The sequence below is a fragment of the Ursus americanus genome, chromosome 13, assembly GCF_024610735.1.
Source record: "Ursus americanus isolate L20-20 chromosome 13, mUrsAme1.1.p, whole genome shotgun sequence".
Classification (NCBI taxonomy): Eukaryota; Metazoa; Chordata; class Mammalia; order Carnivora; family Ursidae; genus Ursus; species Ursus americanus.
In genome coordinates this window covers 11,602,539-11,617,331 of record NC_142139.1, presented here as the reverse complement: position 1 = coordinate 11,617,331, position 14,793 = coordinate 11,602,539, and the positions used below count along the sequence as shown (strand labels likewise).

Sequence of the window (14,793 nt, the reverse complement as noted above, 5' to 3'; positions counted from 1 at the left end):
TTGTTCTCTATGGGGAGCCACAATTACAAAGTGGACAGCATTTTTAAAAATCCCTTTGAAGAAATGACAAAGTGTGATACTAGTTTAATCAGCTTAAATATGAAATCAAGATGAATATATCTTAATGATAATTATTACATAATTGGCATTTAATTTATTAAACTCATATTTTTGGAAAGACAAGTATGCTATTTATTTTGTTACATTATTTTAGAACTCTAAAAATTAACTAGGAAAAGATGTACATAAATGTTACTTGTACACATATAAATGTGAAAATTTAAATTGACTTTCCAAATTTATAAAACACTCTATGGGTATACATTTGAAGACTGTTGTGCTATGTTTAAATTACATTATATTTCTCGTTGTATAAAACCACAATATGCCAATAAACACAATCATTTGAAGATGTTTAATATTTTTAATGTATTCTGTTGCATAATGACCCATGGCTTATTGATAAAATATAACAAAAAGTTATTTTCAGTCACTTTAGTTTTCAATCAAATCACTGGATGATCTTAACTATTTTGCATTATATACTGATTACTCACAAATGAAAGCAGAAATATTTGATTCCTAATCTTTATTCTGTACAGCTGTGTCAATTTTGGAGGTAGGCTCAAATCAGAGGGCGAAATTATACACTACTAAATATGCATTTTTTCTCTAGGTATTAAATATATCTCAAATATTAATGATGTTAATTACCCTTTTTAAATAAGCAAGAATAAATGTTATCAGGTGAGTGTTTGAAGACTGGGAAAAAAAAAACCTCTATATATTCTGGGAGTATTTTAGTCTCTCTCCTTTAACATAATAGAAAGTAATCAACAATGAAGTCATATTGAAGTTTTTATGTAGCCATTTTCAAAATCCAGTATTGCATATACAGCCAAAATAAAGGTTCATATACATTCCATGCTTAAATATATACATACATAATTTTTGTCCAGCATATTTCCATTTTAAAACATGATGTTGAAAGTTTTCAAATTTTTATTCATATGCTATTATTTACTGCATTTTTAGAATTGGTAGTGTGGCCATTAATATGTTTTTATGAAAACACAATTTTATTCAAAGCAGACAATGCTTTTGTGCTCTCTAGGTAAAGCCATTTCTTAAGATTATGCAGTGTAAGAAGCCCACCAAACACATTCTGGAGGCGTTGAACAAATGTAAACTACTTTATCACCTGCTCATCATTAAATTCAAAAACGTTTCCTAAATTACATAGGGATTGAAAATATATGTTTTGAATGATTTAAGCTTCAATCTAATTCTTAATTATATTACTTGAAATAATTCTAATTCGTTGCTCTAATTCTAAATCACACATTTGATTGTATCTCAAAACAAATTCTACGAACAGTGAGAGTCCAGTAACATTTGAGATCTTCATGATCCTGAGCCCCAAATAGTCAAATTTTTAGCAGCTGTTATTGTCATTTCATGGGCCAGGCACAGGTGATTAACATGATACAATAATTAGTAGGCATGGTTTTCATTTAAAGTGCCTAAAGGGGCAGATAGATTGATGGATAGATGAAAATAGGTAAATAGATTGATAGATTGCATGTGTGATAGTAAAGATAGTAAAGTTGTTTAATCATGGAAGGTTCTGGAGGACATTATGGAGAAAAGTGTACTTTTTGCTGTATTCTTGAAATTGTATGTGTGAAGGACAGAACGTGAATGCAAGACTAATACTGTAGTAATATGATGAGTGAGAAATCTGTCACAGAGATTCACACAAGATGATAACTGCTTAAAACAAAAAGGGGGTCAGAAGAAAGGAGAAGAAAGCGAAACAGAAAAATCTGGGTGGTAATAGTGAAGAACATTTTTGTGATTGTGTAGATGGTGCTTGTATAAAGAATGAAACTCTCTTTTTGACGAAAAAGCTTTCAACCCTCATATTTTCCTCTTCTTGTGCCTCACATCTGGGAAAGCTGCTAAGGAAGCCTGAATGTTTACTGTTAGCACCTGCAGGAGACTCAAACCACCGGATGGGCCTGCGTTCTTAAGGGGATCCTCACCCAGCCCCCCCCCCCCCGAAAACAATAAAAGGCCCCACCCAGACTGCTTGATTCTCTCTCTAGCCTTTGTGGACCTTCTTGAGACTGCTCTGCTTATCCCAGGGACCCCAATCATGTAAGTAATAAACCTTATGGTACTTTTTTGGTGTGCGGGCGTCTTGTGTCTCCACATTCAAACCAAATTCCAGTGGAGTTTCCTTCCTTTATCCAGAGGCCAGGCTACAGCAATGCTCAAGAGCATTTATTTGGGCGTGATTCCGGATTTTTGCTATAGCTTATGAGGTGTTGGTGGAAGCGGCTGGATAATAATGAGGTTCATTAGAGGTGACGATGGCGTTTCAGTTTTATACCTATTGAAGCTATGGTGCCTGTTTGGCTGTTTAGTCCATTTTTGGCTTTGAAATTGAAAGAGGGAATATAGCTTTCAGGTCATCTTGATAAAAAAAAATAGTTGAAAGCGCAGGAAAGCTCAAATTCAGCCAGGAAAAGTGTTTTTGGAGTAAAAGAACAGGAATTATCTATAATTCATACAATTTCGCTTTTTCTCTTAGATAAGCGTCTATGGAAATAACAGTGAAAGCGAGTTACCCATGTGCACATATTTCAAATGAAAATGCCGTTCTGCCTTAAGTTGAAAGAAATGATAGCAATAGGTAAATCTTAATCATATAGAGACTCCAAGTTTTTTTCCAAGTTTTAAGGTTTTTAAGGTAACTTTAGAACTAAACCAGCAGCTTCTAGTAGTTTCGGAAGCTGACTTCTACAACGTGCTAATTACAAGTATTCCTTTGCATTTAAAAGGCTTTAGTAGCATGCATTTATTCAGGACTAGATGTTGGTGAGATGCAGTTTACTCCGTGTCATTCTGTGCTAAGCTCTCCACATAAGTCATCTCATTTAGTCAACTCACGACATCCATTTTATGGATAGGAAAACAGAGGTACAAAAGAAAATATAACTTGCAAGTTCTAAATAACTGTATTTTCAGTTTAAAAATACAGGGAAAATTCAGGGTCTTGTGTGTCCCTAGCAATACATCAACAGTTCTCTAAGGCCTGTGTATTAAACAATATTCACCTGGTGGACGTTCCTTAGAAAACAAATCTCAGTAGCAAAAAGGAAACTGCAAACGGCCATAAAGAGCAAAAGATATAGTCTGGGTTTCTATCTAAAGCAACGATAGAAGGATATAGACCATTGGTAATTCTCATAACTGACACTTTTTGATGTACCATGTTGACTTTGTGACAACAATTGTGTGTGTGTGAATGTAAAGAGAGAGATTGCAAAGAGGAGAAAGAAAAGTAAACCTGCAGGAAACCAAGGAAAACTAATAAATATACATAACTGTAAGCAGTATTCAGAAGACAGGTGCTGAACGCAATTTAGAGATTTTGCTCCTGGCTTGAAAATGAACCTCAGCACTGGATTCACAGAGCTGTTGGATTCTCTCGGGGGTTAGCGCTGCAGGAAAATGCTTTACAACTTAATTGTATGCTCAGAAAGCCAATTGGCTGGTTTGCAAATTTATGCAACATTTGTACCTGGTAAATTGGGTAAGTGCAGGTATGGAAGGGAGGAAAGAAGGTTTCATTTCCTCAGATGGAACTCATGGTTAATAAACTATAACAAGCATTTGTAAGGAACCAGAAGCTGAACAAGGCCAGAGGCAAAGTGACGTTATGTTTTTCCATTTTAAGTGTACATAATTAGCACAATCCATCCTCATGGGACAGAAAACCATGAGACCAGGTCAGCCTTTTCCTCCAAATGCCAATATAAGCAACAAGTTAATACAAGTGTAAGATAACCCTCCTTTGCGTGTCAAAAATCAAATGGTCAGATATAGGCCTTCTCATAGAGAAGATAAAATTAGAACATTTCTCTAATTCAGTGTATATTTTAAGACTTTAATTTTTGAAAGCAGTTTTACATTCATAGCAAACTTGAGAGGAAGGTACACAGACTTCCCATATATACCCTCCCCAGCAAATGCAGTTTACCCCATTAATGACCTCCCCAGCCACAGTCGTGCACCTGTTAGAACTGAGGAACCTCTGCTGATACATCATAATCCTCCAAAGCCTACGGTTGACCTTAAGGCTCACTCTTGTACTGCACACGTGTAAGGTGACTTGTGTCCACCGCAGTAGTATTACACAGAGTAGTTTCACTACTCTGAAAACACTCTACGCTTCACCTTCTCAGAGCCCGCACAACTGCTGGCGAGCACTGATCTTTTTACGGGAAAGGGGGAAACTGTGGCAGCAGAACCTCCTATAATGAGAATTACACAATGCATAGAATTTTCAGCTGAGCTTCTTTCACTTAACATGTATCGAAGGTTTCTCCATGTCTTTTTATGGCTTGAGAGCTCATCTCTTTTTAGTGTTGAATAATATTCCATTGTTTGGATGTATCACAGTTTATCCATTCATTTACTGAAGGACATCTTTGTTGCTTCCGAGTTTTGACAATTGTGAATAAAGCTGCTATAAACATTGTGTGTGTGTGTGTGTGTGTGTGTGTGTGTGTGTGTGTGTGGACATGTTTTCAACTCCTTTGCGAAATACCAAGGAACACTTTTGCTGGGTCAAATGGTAAAGGTGTGTTTAGTTATGTAAGAAACTGCCAAACTCTTGTATTCCCACCAGCGAAAACCAGTAAAATTTGTAGAGCGTTCCTAATACTCCACATTCTTCCCAGTATTTGGTGTGGTCAGTTTTCCAGATTTTGGTCATTCTAATAGATTTATAGTGAGTGAGAAATTATTGTCTTAATTTGCATTTCCCTGAGAACCTAGGGTGTAGATCATTATTTTGTATGCTTATTTGCCATCTATGTCATCTTTGGTGAGGTGTCTGTTGAGGTTTTTGGCCCTTGTTCTAAATCAGGTGGTAGTTTTAATAGTTCTTCATATATTTAGATTAATGATCCTTTATCAGAGGTGTCTTTCGCAAATATTGACTCCCAGTCTTTGTCCTGGCTTTCAATTCTCTTGTCATTGTCTTTTGCAGAATAAAAGTTTAAATTTTAATGAAGTCCAGCTTATCAAGTATTTTATGAGTCATGCCTTTGATGTTGCATCTAAAATGTCATTGCCATACCTAGGTTTTCCCCTGTGTTTTAGGAGTTTTATAGTTTTGCATTTTGCATTTATGACTATGATCAAATCTATAGTGAGTCAATTTTTGTGAAGGGTGTAAGGGTTCACTTTCTTGACATATGGGTGTTTGATGATTCCAATACCATTTATTGAAAAGACTGTTTTTGCTCCATTGTATTGCCTTTGCTCCTTTGTCAAAGATCAGTTATCTATATTTACAAGAGTCTGTGAGCTCTCCACTCTGTTCTATAGAGCTATGTATTTTAAACCAATACTATGCTGTCTTAATTATTATAGCTTTAGAGTAAGTCTGAGAGTCAGATATGTCCCCTCCACCTTTCTCTCCTTTACTATTGTATTGGCTATTCTGAGTCTTTCGCCTCTCCAAGTATAAATTTCAGAATGAGTTTATCAATATAAAAAAATAACTTTCTGGATTGTGATTGAGATCACATTAACTGTATGTAGGGGTTATTTTGGGAAGAACAGATATCTGATAAGATTGATGCTTCTTATCAATGAGTGTGGAGTATCTCTCCATTTATTTATTTCATTCATCAGAGTTGTATAGTTTCCGTCATGTAGATTTTGTACATATTGTTAGATTTACACATAAGTATTTCATTTTTGGTTTTGCTAATGTAAACAATAATGTGTCTTTTAATTACTAATTATATTTGTTCCATGCTGGTAGATAGGAAAGTTTTTGACTTTTATGTATTAACTTTGTATCCTGCAACCTTGCTATAGTTGTTTATCAGTTCCAGGAGTTTTTGTTGGTTCAGATTTTCTACATTAACAAACAAAAACAAGTAATCTGAGGACAAAAATGTTTATGGGTCTTCCTTCTCAACCTACATACATTTTGTTCCCCTCTTTGTATCTTACTTTATTAACTAATATTTTCCAGTATGCTATTGAAATCAGGATGTTGGGAGAGGACATCTTTGCCTTGTATCTGAGATTACTGGGAAAGCTTCAAGTTTCTCATTAGGTCAGATGTTAGCTGTAGGTTTTTTATAGATATTCTTTATCAAGTTGAGGAAGTTCTTCAGTATTACTAGTTCACTAAGAGATTTTATCATGTGTGCATGTCGGATTTTTATCAAATGCTTTTTCTGTTATCGATACAATCATGTGTTTTTATTTTTAGCTTGTTGGGATGAATTACATCAATTTTCAAAAGTAAATGAGATTTGCATATGTGGGTTAAATATCGCATGATCATGGTATATAATTCTTGTACATTGTTGAATTTGTTTTGATAGTATTTCGTAGAAAATGTGTATGTTCAAATATTACATGCATGAGAGAAAGTGGCCTGTGGTTGTTTTTGTAATGTCTTTTTGTGGATTTGGTATTGGAGAAATACTGGCCTCCTAGAACAGGGATTATCTCCTAACTCCTTCTATTGTCTGAAAAAGATTAATGAGAATTGATAAAAATTTCTTTATCAAAGGTATGGTAGAATTCCATCATGAACTCAACTGAGCCAGTTATTTTCTGTTTTGGAAGGTTATTATTGAGTGAATTTTATTAGTAGATACTGGCCTAATGAGATTGTTTTTTCTTGTGAGTTTAGAAGGCTTTATGTTTTCAAAGAAATTGGCCCATTTTATCTAGGTTATCAAGTTTGTGGACGTAAGGTTGTTCACAGCATTCCTTTATTATTTTAAATGTCCATGAGATCTGCAACAGTGTCCTCTGTTTCCTTACTGATAATAGTAATTTGGATACCTTTTGTAGTTAGCCGGGCTAGAGGCGTATAGATCGTATCTATCTTTTCAAAGAATTAGGGTTTGGTTTCATGGAGGGTTTTGTTTTGTTTTGTTTTCCTCTATTGCTTGCCTGTTTCCAATTTCATTGACCTCTTTAATTATTTTTCTTCTGCTTACCTTAGATTTAATCTGCTCTTCTAGTATTTGAAAGTGAAAACTTAGATTATTAATTTTAGATCTTCCTTCTCCAATATATGCCTCCAATGCTATAAATTTCTCTAAGCACGGCTTTCAGTATGTCCCACAAATTTGATTTTTTTCTACTTAGTTCAAAATATATTTTAATATTTCCTGATTTCTTCTTTGACTTACCTGTTACTTAGAATTGTTTTGCTTAATCTTCATGTATTTTGGGATCCCAGTTTTCTTTGTTAATGGCTTCTAGTTTAATTCCAAGTTGGCCTAAGAGCATACATTGTATGATTTCTATTTTAAATTTGTTTTGTGGGCCAAAACGTGGTCTATGTGTGAGTGTTGCATGTGAGCTTGAGAAGAATGTGTGTTTTGCTGTTAATGGATGAAGCAGTTTACATGATGTCAATTACATTTTGATTTACGGTGTTTAAATTCACTTATGTCCTCACTGATTTTTCTGCCTGCTAGGTGTGTATTTCTGAAAAAGGGATGCTGAAGTCTCCACCTATGATAATGGGCTCATCTATGTCTCCTTGCAGTTCAGTTTTTGCTTCATGTAGAGTGATGCTCTGTTATTAGGTGTATACGAATTAAGGGTTGTTCTGTCTTCTTGGAAAATTGATCTCTTTATCATTGTGGAATATCCTCTATCCTTATAACTTTCCCTCTTCTAAGTCTTCTCCATCTGAAATTAATATAACTAGTTCTGTGATTTTTAAAGAAAATTTTATTAGTGTTAGCATAGCATATTTTTGTCCATTTATTTTAATCTATGTGTGTCTTTGTATTTACAGTCCATTTCTTCAGACGGCCTATAGTTGACTCATGCTTTTTTTTTTTTTTTTATCTGATCTGACTATTGTCTTGGTGCATTCAGAACATTGGTATTCAAAGTGATTATTGATATAGCTGTATTCATATCTTCCATTTGTTCTGTTGTCATTGTTCTTTGTTCCTATTTTTATCTTTCACTATTTTGTGTTTTAATCTCCCCACTTTCTCTCCTTTCAGCATATCAGTTATATTTCTCTTGGTACTACTTTTAGTGGTTGCCCTAGAGTTTGCAATGTACATTTACAACTAATCCAAGTCCACCTTCAAATTACAGTATACTACTTCATGACTACAGTAACCAAATAATCCTAATTCTTTCCTCCCTTTTTTTTTTAAGATTTTATTTATTTATTCGACAGAGATAGAGACAGCCAGTGAGAGAGGGAACACAAGCAGGGGGAGTGGGAGAGGAAGAAGCAGGCTCATAGCAGAGGAGCCCGATGTGGGGCTCGATCCCATAACGCCGGGATCACACCCTGAGCCTAAGGCAGACACTTAACCGCTGTGCCACCCAGGTGCCCCTCCTTTTTTATTCTTAGGATTTCCATCTCTCTGCTTACATTGCCCTTTTAGTCTTCATGTCATCACTTTTTCCATTAGAGCATATTAGTCATAGTTGTTCTAAATTCCTGGTCTGATAATTGTAACATCCCCATCATGTCTGGTTCTGATTCTTGTCCTGAGTCTTCAAACTGTGTGTGCATTTGTAGGTGTTTCCTTTGGTATGCCTTGTAACTATTTTTTGATGACAGAATGTGATTTAGAGAGTAAAATGAATTTCTGTAGATTGGACTTTAGTAATGTAGTGGTGAGGTGTGGGAGGAGGGGAAGTGTGCCATAGTCCCGTGATTTCTTCAGTCTTTCATTGAGTCTGAGGCTCTGGTCTGTGAACTTCACAAGTGTTTCTTTCTCTCTCTCTCTTTCCTCCTCCCCCTCCCTTCTTCCTTATGTGGGACAGGATGGCTGCAGTGGACTGGAGCTGAATATTTCCCTTCCCTAGGTTACTTAGGCTTTGATGATACCCTAGCATGTTAGGCTCTGGATAACTAGTTTTTCCTGAGGGCAAGGTCTGGTAAGAACAGAGTGCTCTTGTATATTTGAAAATGGTACCTTTTTCCCTCCCTCTGATGGAAGCCAGAGGGTATTTTTTCTGATATTTACTGTGGGAGTCTTGTTCAGTTCCTGCGGGTAAATCTTACAATGCTATGAGGGTCTCCTTATGACTAGGTACTCCTGGAGTTTTAGTTCTCAGAATTGTCTGCACAAGCTTCAAACAATTAATCACTTAGAGCTGAGATTTACAGTCATCACACTGGTTCCAGGATGAGTTCCTCTGCTGAGTCTCTGCTCTTGTAAGTTGTGATTCCCTCTGTTCATTTGTCTCTCACCAGTCCTGGCAGCAGTCTTCTCCCCTCCCATACGGATCCTATAAGAGTTGGGTTTTTTCAATTCAGCTTTGTACAACTTCCAATCTTCTTACATGTAGAACTACAGACCTGAACTAACCTGATAGATTTTTTTTTTAATATTCAGAAAAATGAAGCTACGTGGAGCACGTGTAACTGTACCAGTTATTGTCCACAATGTAGGTCCCATAGTATATTAATAATTTGATAAAGGCTTCCTATTTTTCTTTGCCATATGGATTTTCTTGACCAATAAATATTAAAAAGTAAGAAAAAATAAAAGCACTTTTATATGACCCTTAAATGTTATATTTTTAGGTAAGGAGAACCTTTATAGATCTAACCCTTGTGAAGGCTCAAAACAAGTTTCAGTTGGCTTGTTAAAGTATTTTATCTTAAATTTTCCCCATGGTAGTTTAAAAATAAGCTGTTATAAAATCTATAAAATGTTTATGCTTGATAACTTAAGTCTTTGGATTTTTTTGTTTTGTTTTCCTCCAGGTACATGGTCAAAACAAGTAGCAATTCTCTTTTGTGCTCTTTTCTTTGGCTCTTTTAATACATGGCCAATTAAAATATCTTTGCCTCCAATTTTATTAGAATGATCTAACAAGAAAATGGATTATACATGGTGTGATGGGACTTAGGTTTCTTTATAAATACCATGAGCCTTTTTCTTCTGAGTTTTCATACCCTTAGTATTATTACTTCAAATATTCAAAAAGGTTCAGTTTTAAGTCCTAGTTTTGGAATTTTTTTTTCTTTATACAACCATTTCTCCAGTTTAGCTTTTAAATTGATGGAAGATAAGACAGATTTGATCAAGTTTAGGACAACTAATTTAATATGTCATCATGCTATCCTCTGTATTTTAAAGTAATTTGAATAATTTATCTTAAGCAATGCAGTTGCAATATGCAAATTAACTTAAAGTTCATGGAAAAAGATTGAGAGGATAAGTTGAAAGGGAAAAAAACAAATACCAGCTGTTCTGTTACCTATATTGCCAGGATGCCAGGACTTGATAATGAGTTTAGAAGGTCACAGAGGATTGCAGAAGATTAGGAAATATCAGAAAAAGTAATGACATTAAAAAGAGAACAAGACTAGACTTTGTGCCAATGTTATCATTGTTTCCTAAAACTAATTTTTAAAGACTTGTTTTGAACAGTTTTAGGTTCATAACACTATTAAAAGAAGGTATAGAGATTTTCCATATACATTTTTACCCCACACATGAATAGCCTCTCACGTTATCTAGATGATTATGATGTGTCAGGCAGGTTCATACTTGGTAAAAATTATTGTACCATTTGGTGAATAATGCTGATAATGAGAGAGGCTATTCATACGTGGGGAAGGGAAGTGTATGGGAAATCTCTATACTTTTTAACAACAAAAATTTGTGTTGTATGGTTCTGAAGGCTAGAAAGTCAATATTAAAGTAGCATCAATGTGTTTGGTGAGGCATCTCTTCCTGGCCTGTAGACAGCTACCTTCTTGCTTTTTGTCCTCACTTGGGCCTTTCTCTGCGTGTGCACACATACGTGGTGGGGGGCAGGGGTACCACTTAGCTCTTTTCCTCTTGTAAGGGCATCAGCCCTACCCTATGACCTCATTTCAGTTTTAATTACCTCCCTAAAATTCCTGTCTCCAAATACCCTCAAATGTGAATTTTGGGAGGACACGATTTAGTCAATAGCATATATCTTATAGCAGGCTAGTACATGCTCATTTCAAGCCTCTTGTCCAAAATATAAGGCAAAATTTTTTCCTTGTACTCAAATGAAGATCCCCAATGCCAGGGCATCAGGTTTCCCTACATAGCCTTGCAATGACATCAGAAGTACTTATAACTCCTGTCTAGATCAATTGCCACCGTGCAGCATTTCCTAGGAAGGAGGGTATTTTTTCTGCAAGATCTGTTGTTAGAGATGAAGTCTGAGATTAGAGTATTAAAAAAAGGTAAACCTACTTCCATTTGTTTTTTTGCCTTTTGTGAGATAAAGTTCGTTTCAAGTATATAGGAACTGTTAGTAGGGAGTCTGTCAGATATTCCTCTAAGTTAATGGAAAGTATTCATCATGACTACATTAGAGATTCCTTATTTTTACTTATTTTAAAATAAATGTCATCTCTGAAGATCAGGTGAAATTGATAGTAAACAGATCAACTGTTTTTTTCCTGTAATTCATAATCCCAGAAAATATTGAATTATATGAATATTTTTTTGTTTTTCCAAACTTTTTTTTTTTTCTAATTGCCTCAGAAATCCTAGGAATTTTTTTAATTTTGGCAAATACTTGTTGAATTTCTACATTAGTGCTTTCTTCTGGGCATTTCATTTTCCTTTTATTTAGGATTCTTTTATTATAGACAGAAGGGAAAACATCCATAACTAGATTTCAGATGTAGGAGTGCCTGAGCAATAAAATGTGTCCCAACTCCAGGAAAAAATTGAACAAATCCAGAAAATTCAGTCTCATATCTGCTCTTTTCTGCATTCATGTTTTATGCTTCTCAAAACCAATTACTCTACAAAAAAACCCCCAAAGTTTATATATTACAGCTTAAAACTCCAAATAATATATACTAATTCAGTTCAGTCTGTGATTTCCCAATGTATCCCGGCTTCACTTCAGTCAGGGTAAAATTCTTAGACTAATTATCTCCAACCTAGTGTTGGGTCTGGTGAAGGAGCTATGATTGCCCAACAGAAAACCATCCTCCTGAGGAAGGTAAGAACATCGGACTGAAAGAGAAAGGCTATTTTATATAATAGAAGTGGAGTGAAGAGAATGGTCACAGAAAAGGGTGACTGAAGCCGGTCGGGCAATATCTTCAGTATAACCTTGCGTTAGGTTACAGCTCGCTGTTCCTATGTTATAAGTACTATAATAGAGATTATCACTGCATCTATCTTTTCAGTATTTATCTCCAGGATCCTGACTTCGACCATAACTAAGATTTAATATATTACTTAAAATGGTCATTATCTCCTACACTATCCTACCCTGCCATTGATTAGACTTTGCTATCACTTAATCTATTAACAGTATGAACTTTACCATTGTCTTGATTTTCTTGCAAAAACCTTTAAGACATATTCTGCCTTTACCAGAAGGCTATCATTTTCCGGAGAGAACAGGCCACCTAGATAGTTTGAGCCACAACCTCAAAATTATGCATGAACTAAAATCCAGCAATGATCATTAGCTGCAGGGGAAAAAATGGTATTACACTTATAGTTCCTAATGCTCTGCCACCCCAGCTTTATAGATGAAGAGCCCTAAGAGTCTAGCTTTATACTTAAGCTCCTTGAGAGAAATGCCTTCGGGAAGAGTTTGTATCCCCGATCCTGGCATGCTGCCTGGCATGCATACATACATACACACACACACACACACACACACACACACACACACACACACACTCACGCACACACACACACACACACACACACCCCGAGAGAGAGAGAATATATAAGCTCAACTATCTGTTGAAGGAATATTTTTCTAAACAAATTCTACCAAAATAGAACTTCAAAATTGTTGGAATGATTGCTAATCTTAAAAGGCTTTTGAGGAAATGGTGTAATATTTCTTAGCAGTACAATACTTACATTTCAGCCAATTCTTAATCTCTTATTTCTGAATCACACATTTATTTGAGTTTCTATAGTTTATGTATTTTGAAGTGAAGTATTCCTAAATTTAAAAACAGTGTTTTGAAAGAGTGATTACCAAAATCACATAAAAATGTCTTCTGAATTTCTCAGTTCACTGCTTCCCTTATATTCAGCTTGTCTTTCAAAAACTAAAGGTTTGTTCTCCATAGAATCTCTAAGATCTTTTTATCAGATCAAGTAAAAAGAGGTTTTCATCATGAACAGACTAAATCTTTAAAAATGTAACATTAAATACTTAAAAGAAGATATTAACAGCCTATTATGGGTTTCCCCCAAAAAACTCTTAAATTTTTTTCTAGTAAGGGTTAAATTTCTTCGTTAATTATTCCGTCATCAATTACAATTGAAACAATAGCCTTGAGAATTCAGGAGATATAGTAGACATTTACGAGAAACACCTACCATAAACTTTTCACATCTGGGCCATCAAGTGTTGTTATAACATAGACCATACACTAATGGGAAAAGAAGAATAAAGCCTTTAGGACTCTGTGTCAAGAGAACACCTGACAGCATGGTATGACAAATGTTAATTATTCATCAATTCAAAGAAATTTTTCTGCCGAAGTTTTACAAAAAGAACACAGCTTTGACATTTAAACAGGAAATAAGAAATGTAGGAATATTGTGAAATTCAGAAATGTACATAAAAGGAGTCCTATTTCAGCTTTGAATCAGTTAAAATTTATTTTCAACAATAATAAATGATTGTCCAAGACTTATGTCAATGAAAACATAGTTACATTGAAAGAAATAATGATTAACCAGAGGGGTCAATCAAAAATTGACTCCCCAGGAATGTTGATTATTCTAAACTGTTTGTTCTTACTTTAAGTTTAGTTGAGAAATCACAATTTTAAGAGATATTTGATAATATAAATCCAAATTAAATGTAAACCTTACAGAAACAAATGCACAAACATTCAGCCCCAAACCCTGGACTTTGAGTTCTTGAGTTTCAACTCTCCAGTGGTCGTTTCCTCTCACCCACCCCAGTTCGTGACTACTATTGTCAGGCCCAATACTTGATCAGTAGCAATAACCACATCACCTTTACAGTATTGATTTTTTCTTTAAGCCTCATGTTCTGTTGTTATTACCACTGTCTATCTTTCCAGCTCACTTATTGTAGCATTATTCATCTCCAAGTCCATAAACCTATACAATTTTTAATCCAACTTTCACCCTGCTCTTTATCTCCCTTTCCCATTTTAGCTAATTTAGATTCCACAATCACTGGAATCAATCTGCTTAACATTCTCTCCACCTTCTTGCCTTCCTAGGAAAAAACAAACAAAAACCAATTAATCCTCAGTCTCCATGTTGTTGTTGCTGTTGTTGTTGTTGTTTGTTTCCAGCCACACAATGAAGATGATTGGGGAAAAGTTTAGAACTTTGCTAACTGCATGTTATTTTCAATTTAGGACATTACATCTAAAACTGGCCCTAAGCATTACCTCTCCCACTTCCCTACTCACTTTCCTACTGTAGTAAAGCTGTGACACAATTTTACCATTTCTCTCAAGTCTTCAAAACCCTTTTGCCACTTCCCATTTTAAGCGATGACTTTGCTCCTGATTTTACAAGAAAAGAAAAATAATCTGGAGAAAGCTATCCAGTTGCTTATAAAAAAAAAAAAAAAAAACCCGTTAACCTATCTGTATCTATACATATGTTCTTTGCCTTCCCTTCTGTTACACTGGATTAAATGCCTCTGTTCCCTATTATCCTTCACCAGCACTTGGATTTCAATTGCCAAGTTCCCCAGTGATCCCCAAATCAAATAACCACTTTAAGCAGC

General features: G+C 35.1%; 1 long non-coding RNA gene across 1 annotated transcript in view; it reads left to right on the top strand.

Annotated features, from left to right (window-relative positions):
• The first annotated feature begins 2,115 nt into the window (after positions 1–2,115).
• The window catches only part of LOC148109053 (uncharacterized), a 97,304-nt gene continuing 84,626 nt past the window's right edge, over positions 2,116–14,793 (top strand). The window contains exon 1 of the long non-coding RNA XR_015726432.1: positions 2,116–2,160. This is a non-coding gene — a long non-coding RNA (uncharacterized LOC148109053). The remainder of the gene's footprint in view (positions 2,161–14,793) is intronic.